General features: G+C 44.1%; 1 protein-coding gene across 2 annotated transcripts in view; it reads right to left on the reverse strand.

Moving 5' to 3' along the window:
* The window catches only part of ELOVL7 (ELOVL fatty acid elongase 7), a 51084-nt gene extending 38872 nt beyond the window's left edge, over positions 1-12212 (reverse strand). The window contains exon 1 of one of the 2 annotated variants that reach the window (XM_077285888.1): positions 11796-12212. The gene's annotated coding sequence lies outside the window, so the exon portion shown is untranslated. Of the gene's footprint in view, positions 1-11649 lie in introns of both variants that reach the window. The other variant, XM_077285896.1, reaches the window with a different exon arrangement.
* Between the last annotated feature and the right edge of the window lie 2625 nt (positions 12213-14837).

Here is a 14837-nt window from a genome sequence, read left to right on the forward strand (position 1 = left end):
AACCTATTGCTGACTGTACACATCATGGAATAAGATAGAGCAGAGGAACATATGGTAAAACCTGTGGTGCTTGTATAAAGGCTACATAATGTAACCATTATATTATCTCTACCATCATGATACTTGTAGTCCCCCACTGAATGGTTCTCATTTAGTAAAGTTGTTCTTAAATGCCTCAATATAAATGTCACTCACAAAGAGGGAGGGTCACCACCTCAGGACCCTCATATTAGGCTGAGCAGAAATAAACTGCAAAGATCACCTCTCTGGACAACCTCAAACATTTGTACATTAAATAGACTGCCCATTAGGAAGGGTGGTGTATTGGCTCATGTAGCCTATGGAGGCGCTGCAGGGGAACAGAATATTGGCTGCTTGGTTCCTCCACAGATTACAACTGACCTCTAAGAGTTTTGGAGAGATTGTGACGGTGCATATTTTTGTTGTGTCAAAAACGCAATGTTTTACAGTTCCAGCCAAGTGGATGGAATTTAGAGAGATCTCATGCCCACTGTGTTTTTTTCCCTTAGCCAGGGACAGTTTTAGACAAAGTCCTCCATACAGTATAATGCACACCCCATAGTCCTTCATACAGTATAATGCCCACCCCATTGTCCTCCATATAGCATAATGCACCCCCTTAATATAATGCACCCCATAGTCCTTCATAGAGTATAATGCATCCCCCATAGTCCTCCATACATTATAATGCAGCCCCCCATATAGTATAATGCACACCCCATATAGAATAATGCAGTCCCATAGTCCAGTATTATGGCCACCACGACTCAACGATTTAAAAAAAATAAAATACGTATCTCTCATTCCCCCACTGCTCTCGTCTCTGCGGCACATCCTTCAGCAGCTCCACACTGTGGCGCGCGATGAAGCGACGTCACCTCACAGCTGCGGAGAGGGAATTATGGGAGAGGGAACATCACCTGATGCTCTATCCTCCATCATTGCTTTTAACTGTAACGGCATCTGTGATGCCCATACAGTTGAATGCGCAATTCGGAGGCTGGAGGGTGTGTATGATGGAGCCGAGTACCTCTGACTCACGGGCCCCATAGTGGCTGTGTGATAAAGTGGCACGCCACTGAGGGAGTGGGGGTCCTAGGCAACTGTCTAGTTTGCCTGCCCCCAACGTTGACCCTGCCAGCAGCTAACCTTAAACTCCTATGCAATCTTCAAGTCCGCAACATGTTAAAACTCAGGATACCCAGAAGAGAAATTATGTACAGACTCTCCCCTTAAGGTACCTTCACACGAAGCGACGCTGCAGCGATAGCGACAACGATGCCGATCGCTGCAGCGTCGCTGTTTGATCGCTGGGGAGCTGTCACACAGACCGCTCTCCAGCGACCAACGATGCCGAGGCCCCCGGGTAACCAGGGTAAACATCGGGTTGCTAAGCGCAGGGCCGCGCTTAGTAACCCGATGTTTACCCTGGTTACCAGCGTAAAAGTAAAAAAAACAAACAGTACATGCTCACCTGCGCGTCCCCCAGCCTCTGCTTCCTGACACTGACTGAGCTCCGGCCCTAACAGCACAGCGGTGACGTCACCGCTGTGCTTTCACTTTCAGTTTAGGCGCTCAGTCAGTGTCAGGAAGCAGAGGCTGGGGGACGCGCAGGTGAGCATGTACTGTTTGTTTTTTTTACTTTTACGCTGGTAACCAGGGTAAACATCGGGTTACTAAGTGCGGCCCTGCGCTTGGTAACCCGATGTTTACCCTGGTTACCAGTGTAAAACATCGCTGGTATCGTTGCTTTTGCTTTCAAACACAACGATACACAGCGATCGGACGACCAAATAAAGTTCTGGACTTTATTCAGCGACCAGCGACATCACAGCAGGATCCTGATCGCTGCTGCGTGTCAAACGAAACGATATCGCTAGCGAGGACGCTGCAACGTCACGGATCGCTAGCGATGTCGTTTCGTGTGAAGGTACCTTTAGAATTGCATTAGAGGCGGAAAATTTGCAGTGAAAAAAAAAAAAAGAAACACATGCTGCGGAAATGCACTAAACACATATAAATCGGCACATGACAATCAATAAAGTTGTCAACTGTCAAATAACAGAGTATCAAGAACAAGGTAGCTTTATGTAAACAACGACATACAAATAAGAGAAAAAATAAACGAAGCATAAAAAATATATGCAATGGAATAAAAGCGCAAGTAACCTAATTTACGTAATGGGTGCAAAAATGCAGCAGGAAATCGGCAACATCAAAAATACTCATTGTGGGAACATAGCCTCAGGGTCTCACGACACACAGTGAGGGTCGTCCGAACCTGCCGCTTCACCGTGTGTTGTGTACAGGCACTTTGACTTTCTCCTCTCTCAGTTGAGCATAAATGAAAACTCAAAACTCAGCCGAGCGCTCCTGTGCACAGGGGAATCAGCAGAGATTGCTGCCGAATGTGCGTGAGCAGTTGAGGTTCACTCCTAACAGATTGTCTAATTCACATGACTTGGTGACATCATTACCCTTAAGATGAGTGAGCAAAGAACATCTGAAGACAAGCTTGCTAACCACTTCCAGCAATAACCAGCAGAATTAGGAATGGAGCGCCGGACTAGGATACTAACTGTAGCTTATCATCAATAGGAGATAAATTACTTATTTACAGTTACGCCACTGTTATGCACATATACAGCATCTTAATAAAAAATAAAGTTTCTGTAGACATACCCTTTAAAAGTAATCAAAATTTTGCTACCCTATCTAAGAGCAGCATGATGTGGGGCCGGAGACCCTAATTCCAGTGATGCATCTCTTATTGGGCTGCTTGCTGCAGTTTTCATAAAATCAGTTTTCTTTGCTGCAGAGCTACCAGTTCTCTGTGTAACCCTGCCCACTCCACTGATTGGCAACAATTTGTGTACACTATGTATAGGCAGAAAGCTACCAATTTTTTTTTTTAAGGTTATACAGCACTCAAATGGTTCCCTGAAAAATCCCCACAGGAAAATTGCCCATTGCAGCGTCACAAAGTTTCAGACCTATGATATTTGAGGTGCAAGCTGAGGATGTTCACATTATATGTGATGAACTTGTGATTTACAGTTGACCTAGTGCAAAACTGCAAAAATGCTGAAGATCTGTGGTTTGTAGCAGTCTGCCATTATCAGCAATAGATAGATCTAGTCTGCTCTCATCTCTCACTGATTCTGCCTTACTCCTCCCACCAGCCCAGAACAGCAGCACATGCAGAACCAGCAGCAGTGTGATCCAGAGGAGCCATCACTGCTATCAGTGCTCACAAAAGAATCACTCTATTATCTGTGGAGTTACATGGGACTGCAGGTCACATCTAATACATTATCATCTCAGCGTGAGCCCACCAAAAGCAGGGTGCTGCTGGCTGAGATAGATGGTCCTGGAAGCCCAGAAGGAACCGCAGAAAGGTGAGATTCTGTCAGAATCTGTCAGAGGAGCCGGAAGTGCCATAGCAGCTCCGCTCTCTCCCATTGACTTCAGTGGCAGTGAATCTGGGGCATGAATTTCCTTCCCTGTCCCCTTATGACTACCAAGAGTAAGAGTGAACCCTACCTAGTTATGTATCATACACATATACTGCAGGTGCAGGCAGGCATAGGATGAAAGAAAGAGTGGATTTGAATAAGGGTATCTAGGCCCCCACACACACACACACCACAATGAGAGTGGAATAAGGGTCTCTAGGCCCCCACACACACACCACAATGAGAGTGGAATAAGGGTCTCTAGGCCCCCACACACCACAATGAGAGTGGAAAAAGGGTCTCTAGGCCCCCACACACACCACAATGAGAGTGGAAAAAGGGTCTCTAGGCCCCCACACACACACCACAATGAGAGTGGAATAAGGGTATCTAGGCCCCCCCACACACACCACAATGAGAGTGGAATAAGGGTCTCTAGGCCCCCACACACACACCACAATGAGAGTGGAATAAGGGTCTCTAGGCCCCCACACACACACCACAATGAGAGTGGAATAAGGGTCTCTAGGCCCCCACACACACACCACAATGAGAGTGGAATAAGGGTCTCTAGGCCCACACACACCACAATGAGAGTGGAATAAGGGTCTCTAGGCCCAGACACACACCACAATGAGAGTGGAATAAGGGTCTCTAGGCCCACACACACCACAATGAGAGTAGAATTATTGTTAGCTCAGTGGAATGACAACTCCTAAGAACAGAATCCGTACTCTGGGACTAGGGATGAGTGAACCAAACCTGTAGAACCTGGAGAAGTAAACTGGGCCCAGAGACCTTTGTTGAAATCCATTCTGCATTTTCTTTGCTGTGTTGTGCTGTATTGTATTTCAATGGAGCCCATGGAAGTCCAGGACCATCACCCCGGATGCTAATTATTTGCAGGTGTGCAATGATTGTTTAATAAACTGAAGTTATTGTTGTTATTAGACCTCCTTAATAAACTGTTCTTAAAGGGAACCTGTCACCCCCAAAATCGATGATTATGTGACCGCAATTATGTTATTTACATACTTTCAGGCCACTTTTCGACTAGATGTGCCTGGCCTTGCTCAATACACTTGCGTCTAGTCGGCAAGTGACCACATGTATGCAAATCGTATACTTCGTCCCGTGCACTCCGCCGGCATCAGAGAATCCTCAGCATGCGTAATGTATGCTATGTGATGACTCAAGTCTGCAGTTACACAGTGGCCCAATGTCGGACAACCCCTTTAAGTAAAATATGGTAAACAGATGAAACATTAAACTTCTCTGGTCCCGCAAGGTCTGTATTACTTACGGTATTACCGGCCACTATCGTTAATATGCCACTAGAAATATTAGCAATGTGCACATCTACAGAATGGAAACGGCCCTCTAGATAATATCACCACAACGCCAGGCATACGAGCCTCCTCACACTGTTGTCACGTCTGTAAATATTAATTAAAGTCAGATTATTGGATCTCAGTACAGAACGTACTGCGGCATTGTTATGTGCTGCGGTCTGACGTCTCACACCTTAGTAACATCACAGTAGCCACTTCATGTTGTGCGGAGTAACAAGGCCAACACCCAAGAGTAGGCAGCCCGAGTACACACACCAGGGGAGATAGGGATCACTCAGGCTATTCTGCCAAGACCTCATCTTATAAAAGAACCACGTATAAAATAACTTATTATATCCACAGAATAAACAACTGATCACACCGAGGAGCAGGAAGATTTATCATCTGCAATATCCAAATCATGAGAACATTCAGAAAAGACAGGGGGATAATATCATGGCAGTCGCAGCAAGCACCATTCATTATACAAGCTTAGTGGGGAAATACATTATTACTATTGACTAAAAGACATAAAATTGTGGAGCTGTCTCTATAGTAATTATTCTGTAACACCGATCTGTTACATTTCTTCTGGACAAGGCTGCCACTAGGGGGAGCAAACTGTATACAGGTTTACGCAAGTGTAAAAATTAATTCTCAGTTTGCTCCTCCTAGTGGTAAACTTGTGCCATTTTGTAAACTCACTAAGGGTAAGCTCACACAGGGCGTTTTTGCTGCGTTTTGTTTCTGCAGCAAAACCTCTTGGCAGGATAGAAGCTGCGCCAAAAATGCAGGTTTATGTGCGTTTTTTTCTGCTTTTTTTTCCATTTGTTTTTTTCCTCTTTGTTCATGCCAATAAAGTTGAGTGCACACAGAGAAAAAAAAAACAACAACTTCCTGTAGATAGATAGAATAGAATAGACACATTACCTACGGTATCCTCTTCCCCGGCATTTTCCCACGGTGCAGAGGTTACCCCAGGTCAGGCTGTTAGGGAGCGCAGGCTCAGTGACGTCACCGCTAGTTACTGAGCCTGCGCCCACTGCGTCTCATTCATTCCCCAGTACTTACAGGCGGGAGCGGCCACATTAGCAGCGTTCCCGGTTGTAAGCTTTATCTCCCCCAGATACTGCGTGGGACACTCGTTATATCGGACTACGACGGATCAGGGAGTATACTTTTGGTTAATTATTTTATTTTTATTTCAGAAGAACAATGGCTTCGCTTTGGAATGGCAGAACAATAAAATGGTAAAACTGAGTGGTGTTTTATTTAATTAAAAGACTTTTTTCTGCGTGCTTGCATGTGTTTATTTAACCCTTTAATTACTATAGGATTAGTAATGGATAGGTGTCTTATTGACGCCTCTCCATTACTAAGCTGGCTTAATGTCACCTTACAATAGGAAGGTGACATTAACCCTTCATTACCCCACTTGCCATCACTACAGGGCAAGTAGGAAGAGCTGGGCAAAGCGGCAGAATTGTCTCATCTAATAGATGCGCCTTTTCTGGGCGGCTGCAGGCTGCTATTTTTAGGCTGGGGGGGCCTATATCAATGGTCCCTTACCAGCCTGAGAATACCAGCCCCCAGCTGTGAGCTTTAGCAAGGTTGGTTGTCAAAAATGGGGGGACCCCACGCAGTTTTTTAAAATTTTAAAAAAAAGCGTGAGGACCCCTCTATTCTTGATAACTAGCCTTACTGAAGCTGACAGTGGGGGGTTGCAGCCCCCAGCTGTGAATTTTGTCTGGCTGGTTTTTTTTTTAATAATTTATAGCGCAGGAGCGGCAGATGAAAACTCCCATACGCCGCTCCTGCTCTCACTGTAATTAGCAGCTGTATGTGTCACATGATGGGAGCAGTAGTAGACACCAGTGACCGGAGGTGAAGTTTACACCTCCGATCACAGCTGAGCGCTCATGCAGTCTTCTGACAGCGGGGAGCCGCGGCTCTCTGACCGGCGGGAGGATTTCCCCGCCGATCAGAAGCCGTGTTTGCCGCACTATCATGCATATGACAGTGTGTCAAACACTGTATTGTCGGACCCCCCATTCAAGTGAATGGGATTCGGGTCCACTCTGCTGGATGACAGGCTGCATGGACGCATCATGCAGCCTGTCATATAGATGTAGCAGAGCCGAGTGTGAGGTCACATCCAGCTCTCCTTGACTTTTCTGCAGCTGCAAGAAAAGTCAACCTGCGTATTTGCAGCGTTTTTTCACCATCCACTCTTGTCAATGGGTGGAAAAACATTGGAAATACGCTGAAAGAAGTGACATGCTCTATGTAAAAAAAAACAAACAAAAAAAAAAACGCAGGAAAGCACAAAATACTGATCACACAAAAAAACCAATGTGTGCGCATGAGATTTCTGAAATCTCATAGGCTTTGCTAGTACTGTAAAAAGCAGCTGAAAATTAGCATAAAAAGCGCAGCAAAAAAAAAAAAAAATGCAGCAAAAACGCCCTGTGTGAACTTAACCTAATTCTGTACATGCCGCAACAAAATATACAAAACCCCATTTAGAACCTCCTAAAAGTATAGGATTAAATAAATCATGTTCATTTGATGTATTCCGTCCTATTTGATCTGTTTCCTGGGACCTCACGAATCTCCATGTTACAATTCAACATGGCTGACCCCTCCCTCCAGCACCTGCTATTGAGAAAATATGGGACACCACCCATACACATGTAATGATTAGCCAGCTTTGCCAATATTCAGGTATTGCGTACGGCCACCTTAGGGTTAAATTCACAAATGTGCTGGCAGATAATCCACAGTGTAATTCCACACCAGATTTCAACAAATCTCAGCTACATATTGCAGATATTTTCTACAGAATGTTAATTCTTTGTCCGAATTCAGCAAAGATTTCACCCTTTGCAATGAAAAGGGTTAAATCTGCTGCTTAATCCACATGTATCACATGCAGACGTTACTACAGAGAAAGCTGAACGCCATATCCATGTGTGAACTTGGCCCAAGGCCTCAGTCTATTCAGTGGCACAAGCATTGGGTAAATGCAGAATAATAATGCAAAAATAAGATTGCCAATAGATTATATTCCACTTCCCTCTAAAGCCGACATCACATATCGGTTTGTTTGTTTTTCCTGGGATAGAGAGATACATTGGAAAATAAATCTATACATTACACAATATTGCCGATATCGGGGCTGCGCTCATGTTATAGCGTTCACGAAGGACAACTCCAAGTTACAATACACAGTATCCCAGGTAATGTAAAAAGCCATAATCCTGGCGTCACCCGGGAGGATACAGAACAAATGACATTAAAGTAATGGAAAAGTCGTCTCAGGAGGATGCAATTCCCAACATAACAACTCCTTATACGCTGGTTCCTCAGCTCCTGTGATTTCCATTTGTGTCTACCGCACCAACAAGTGAAGCCTATGTGTAGTTTATTCCTCTAGACCAAACATTTATTTTCCACTATTGGCAAAGATTAGGCTAAATTCACGCACAAGCATCTCAAAATATATACTGACGTGTCCATAGACTTTAGGGGGCATACGTATGCGCTGAAGGCTGCCCCTGCTGTACGACTTCCACCTTGTGTAGATGCCATCTTGCAGTTTTGCTAGCAAGATATTTTCTTGAGCCAGCCGGTAAAGCAAGCTTAACAAGCAAGTCTTCAGCAATACCTCATCACGTTGTGTTATTTTCCACTGTGTTAAGGTGTTATCCGAGCATGCTCGAGTGCTAACCCCGTGACTTTGCTCGAATAATATGTTTGAGTCCCCGCCACTGTTCGACAGCCTCAACACATGCAGGGATTATCTGTTTGTTAGGCAATCCCTTCATGTGTTATGGCTGTTGAACTGTGGTGAGACCTGCAGCAGCGGGGACTCGAACTTAGTATTCGATCACGCCAAAGTCACTATTAGCACGCTCGCTCATCACTAGAGGCAAGTTCCCTTTAAAGAGACTGTCTGCACTCTATGTGTCTGCAGACTTGGGAATCCTCATATCGCGCACACTGCACGCCGTGTGGATTCTCCTGCATCGGTTGTATGACCGCGATTTGCATAAGTGTGGTCACATGCTGACTAGACATGCACAGCCTTGATCAATGCAACTGCAAGGCTGAACAAGTCTAGTAGGTAGTATGCAAACCGCAGACAGTCACATGACCGCCCGCCTACTGCATTGGAGAATCCGGACAGCATGCAGTGCACGAGAGGCGAGGATTCACAAGTCTGCAGTCACATTCCGTGACTGCAGACCTTTAGCACAACGCCAAACTACCCTTAAGCCTAAACCAAAAGTGGATCTAGAAACTAAAGTGAATGACACACACACACACACACACACACACACACACATTTTTTTTTTTTTTTTTTTTTCCAATCTCCATAAACTTGAATGAAAAATTCCACAGATCAAAAAAACGCACGTGTTTTTATTGCATTTCCACAGCAAAAGTGCATTTGATCCACATATGACTATCTGTAAAGATTTATGAATCTAGATCCTGATCAAGCTGGAGGGTTCCGAAACTAGTTTTAGATTTCAAACTTGAACTAATAATAATAATAATTTAAAAAAAAAAAAAAAAAAGAAGAGGTTAAAAAAAAACCAAAACATGTAAAAATAAAAAAGGTATTTAAAAAAAAAGCACGCATATGGCTTAAAATGAATCATGGTTTTATCCCTGTGCAGCTGTAGTGCACAGAAATAGACCTTTGCATGCATGCAGTTCAATTACCTGGTTGTACACGCGTGCTAAAACGTCCGTAGGGAAACAATTACACCCAGACATCGCATGCAAACAGCGTGAGAATGCACATCCTCATAACAATAAAGAGCCAAAACTAGGGAATTTAGATACAAAAGTATACTGAAATACCGGTATGATATCTGGGAATAATGAGTCCCGCAGATTTGGTAGTTGCTAAGATAATGCAACTACATATAATACATAGCAAATACAAATAGATGTCACTTAAAAATAAAAAAAAAAACAAAAAAAAACGCAAGTGCAGAAATTTCGCTAAAAATCCAAAGCATCAAAAAAATGCAGAGGTATCATGATAACTTATTATTATTGTTGCAATTCTTTATTTTTCCTGTTGTATTTCTTTTTCTTCAATACACAACATATTGTGTTTAGTGCCAGCATTTTTTTTTTCATTCTTTGATTATGTAATTCCAAGCTCTCATACAAGTATGAGTTATATTGTGGGGTTAAAAAAAACCGCACAGGTAAAAAAAAAAAAAAAAAAAAAATATTTATATAGCAACAACATATTCTGCAGCACTTTACAGTTAAGAATTAAAATAAAAAACTCGCTATGGGAGAAAAGTGTCACAAAATTAAAAAAAAACAAAAAAAAAAAACACAAGAGTTCATACAAATGTGTTTTCTATTGGACAAGGTCTTGGTCTTACGATGGCCGGCAAGTAATGAATTTTGTATCCAAGTAGGCAAATAAAAAGATCCAGGAAAATGTTTATTCAAATCAGACCAGACTTCATTTAAAATTCAAACTTGTTGGTAAGAAAATCCCGTCCAGCTCTGAGCCGAGCCAGTAATATTTTACTAACGCAGATCAGCTCTTGTCTATAAATGATACGGACCGCGAACCAGATGCCACAATGACGCCAGTCTGACACATAAGATATGTTCTCTGCGCCGTGTATCCTGAACCAGGAGTAGGAGATGGGAGGAGAAGCCATGAATCGCTCACCACACCTGTCCATTCAGAGAGCAGAGCCAGAATACACCTTCTGCAAGTAATACTCAAGTTGTCACAAGCATATTTATTTTTTACTTTCATTGTGCTCCTTCAAACACATGAAGGTTTTTTTTTTTCAACATTTTTGGAACCAAAAAGACGCCAATAATTTTTTCTTTTTTCTTTTTAAATGTATTTATTTTTCAAACACAAATTCTTTGGGTCTTCTGGCAGAAAGAAAGTCTCAAACTTTGACAAACACAATCAAATCTAAGTTTGCCAAAACCAGGAATGGGTGATAAATACAGAAGTGGTGACAGGTTTCTATTATACTTTTCTTCCCGGTTTTGGCTTAAAAACACTGATCACTGACGAAATACTGATGTGTGAACGTGGCCTTAACCATCCCTATTTAGAAAAGAAAAAAAAAAGAAAAATTACTAGCTGGGATGTTGCAATGTGACATCGTGATCTTCAGGTGGCCCAATATATATAACTCTGCCTTTAGGGTTCGTTCATACAGAGTTTTTGAAGAACATTTTGAAGCAGATTCTTCTCCAAAACTCATTTTCAAAACTCTCCCTATTATTTGGAAGCAGATCCTGCAGTGAACTTTTTTCCCACATTAATTGTTCTCATCTCCCAATGAAATCAAAAGAAAGTCTACTCAAAGTATTTAAAGCAGTTTTTAAAGTGGATTTCAGGGCCAAAGCCATTTTCAAAACTTCCATGCGACCATACACATGACTTGGTTTGATAGGGAAACATTTTTATTCCATGCAGCAAATAAAGATCTACAGTGAACACATGGATTTTTTTTGCCACAGAAGTTCAATTACTTATTATACATTGCTTATATGGCACCATCATATTCCACAGCACTTTTCATATCTCAGCATCACTGTCCCCCATTGGGACTCACAATCTAGATTCCCTATCAGTATGTCGTTAGACTGTAGGAGGAAACTGGAGGAAACCGAGACAAATATGAGGAGAACATACAAACTCCTTGCAGAAGTTGTCCTTGGTGGGATTTGAACCCAGCACCCCAGCGCTGTAAAGCAACAGTACTAACCACTGAGCCACCGTGCAATTAAAAATCTTACTAAAATCATAGCTGGCAAATCAGAGTTCATCGTACCTTTCTGTTACAAAGTTGCAATAGAAGAGCGGAATATTCCGGGCACCAGTAGTCACACCACTATGTGCACTGGGAGGGTTAAGCATGACTGGTACAATATAGATGCAGTAGATAAGAGCACAATAAAGGCAGAGCCATTTCCTTACCTCCCAGGACTGGCAGCACCTGTCCCACTGCCTAGACACAGAGAAAGAGCAGACCTGTCGGGCTGCACACAGGATGGGGCAATGAGTCAGTGGCTGACACCTCCCTTCTCACATTTCACTTGCCTACAGGGAGTGGCTGCTACATCAAGAGCCTGAGATGTAGGAGAAGCTGACAGGCGCTGCATGTGCTTCATTCTTTACTGTTGGAATGTACAAACCAAAAGACACGAAGGGTTAATAAGTCACACTCATAAGAGGTTATTGTGTGAAGAGTCGCGGAGGAAAAAAGTGACGGCAGAAGTCAGATTCATGTTGTCTAATGAGATCCCGTATTCACTAAAGACCCTCGGGGCATCAGAAATGGGCAAATTGTGGCCCATGAGCCACATCCGGCCCTTTGTCTGTTCTTGTCCGGCCAGTGGAGCAGGAAAGCTAAAGGGCTGTAAATCAAAGGCAAACGGCACCTGTGCACTTAGCCTACAGTATTTCTGGAGCTTCTCCTGACGTACACTGTAACATTGCCATAGGCATCTTTTCACCAGACAGGGCCAAAAATGTTCTTTTTTCAGCCTCTGCCAAGCACAAGCAGGTATGGGACTGCATATCATTTGGTTAACTGTACAGGAGACGCAGCAGATTGCACCTTCCTGTACAGAAGGCCACAGAAAAGCAGCGTATATCATGCGGTATATGTTTCTCTACATTGTGTCCTGACGGTGGACAGAGGCCTCGGCATCCATCCTGACTGTGCCCACTGGCAGACACATACCTCCTCACTGTCAGCATATGCCCAGACACAGAGATGGCCGAAGAGTCAGACGTTTATATACCTCGGAACGAGGCTCGCATCGCAGTGCTCGGACCGGCCGTCTGCTCTCCTGACCCAAGCGTGACAGCTACATAAAAATACATGCTGTCACAGCAACACGGGGAGAACATACACACTCCTCGCAGATGATGAATGATTGCAGGTGACAATAATAACCAAACAACTCAAAATGTACAAAAATACATTTCTGACATTTAACTGACCAATATAATCGTCATAAGCTTCATCCATGGAGTCTGTCAGTTTCATAATCTGTTGACGATCAACTTTTTGGACAGCACCAACCACAGCCTCCAGACACTGCTCAGAGAGGGGACTGTTTTCCTTCAACGTTAATCTCTCGCTTAAGCATGGTCCACAAGTTGTCAATAGGGTTTAGGTCAGGTGAGGAAGGGGCCATGTCATTATTCTTTCACCATTAAGGCCCTTACTGGCGGCCGAGCAGTGGAGACGTCAATGCAGCAATTGAGCATTGTCCTGCATAACAATTATGGTTTTCCTGAAAGGTGCAGACTTTTTTCCTTTACCACTGCTTAAAGAAAATGTCTTCTCAAAACTGGCGGCAGGTTTGGGTGTTGATTTTGAGACCATGCCATTTATTTAACTGTATAGGAGATTCAGCAGATTGCACCTTCCTGTACAGAGGGCCACTGCAAAGAAGCGTATATCATGCAAAATATGTCTCTCTACATTGTGTTCTTACGGTAGACAGAGGCCTCGGGCATCCATCTTGACTGTGCCCACTGGCAGGCACATACCTCCTTACTGTGAGCATATATGCCCTGACAGTGGTCACAGACACAGCGTGGACCGAGCCTAAGGGAATTAGTTAGATGGTTATATGAGGCTACTTTCACACTAGCGTCGTGCACTGCACGTCGCTATTCGTCGTTTTGCAGAAAAAACGCATCCTGCAAAAGTGCTTGCAGGATGCGTTTTTTCTCCATTGACTTGTATTAGCGACGCAGTGCGATGCATTGCCACACGTCGCAACCGTCATGCGACGGTTGCGTCGTGTTGCGTCAGACCGTCGCCACCAAAAAACGTTGCTTGTAACGTTTTTTGGTGCGTCATTCCCGTCTTTTCCGACCGCGCATGCGCGGCCGGAACTCCGCCCCCGCCTCCCCTCACCTCACAATGGGGCAGCGGATGTGTTGAAAAACAGCATCCGCTGCCCCCGTTGTGCGGCGCATTCACTGCTAGCGTCGGTACGTCGCAACGACGCAATTTGTCGTGCGTCGTCCGACGCTAGTGTGAAAGTAGCCTAACTCAAAACGAGGATCGCAAGGCAGTGCTCGGACTGGCGGTCTACTCTTCTGACCCAAGCATAACAGCTACATAGAAATTCATGCTGTCACACTCGGGTAGGAACGGCCAGTCCGAGCATTGTGTTGCAATCCTTGTCCAAGCTACACGACTGTCTGACTCTTCCCTAAGTGACAGTTGGATGTTGGTGGCAGGGTCGGCGTCACCACCCGGTGCACCCTGGCAAGTGTAACTCAACTCGGGGCGACCACTCACCATGGTCGCAGCGGTTGCTGCTGTGACCACCCAGGCCTGGCAAGTGAGGGGCCCGCTGATGCCAGCAAATACTTCAGCTGGATGTGCGTCCTCAGGAGCACATTCATCTGAAGCGTATTACAGCACACAGACCCATCGGGTCCATGCGTGGCCATACACACTGCCGGACAATCAGGCCAGCAGCTGACGTCAGTGTGCATGTGACCAGGACTGCATGACAGTGACATCATGAGCCCCTGTCGCTTGGACGTTGAAGTCAGCTACAGACTTCAGAAGAAAACACCGGTGGGGGAGCAGATGGGAAGTATTTGTTGGTTTTTTTTAAATCAGTGAGTTCACGATGGTTATACTGCTGCATAGATGACTATGGGCTGTTAATTATACTGTATGGATGATTATGGGCTGTGCATTATACTACATATATGACAACGGGCTCTGCATCATACTACATAGATGACTATGGGCTGTGCATTATACTACATGTATGACACTTTGTTGTGAATTAAACTACATGGATGACTATGAGCTCAGCACCATACTACATATATGAATTTGGGCTATGCTTTATACTACATGTATGACTATGGGTTGTGCATTATACGTTATGGATGACTATGTGCTGTGTATTATACTATATGAAAGACTATGGACTGTCCATTATATATGAAGGTGATTTATACTACATGGATGAA

This window comes from Ranitomeya variabilis, chromosome 1 (genome assembly GCF_051348905.1).
Source record: "Ranitomeya variabilis isolate aRanVar5 chromosome 1, aRanVar5.hap1, whole genome shotgun sequence".
Classification (NCBI taxonomy): Eukaryota; Metazoa; Chordata; class Amphibia; order Anura; family Dendrobatidae; genus Ranitomeya; species Ranitomeya variabilis.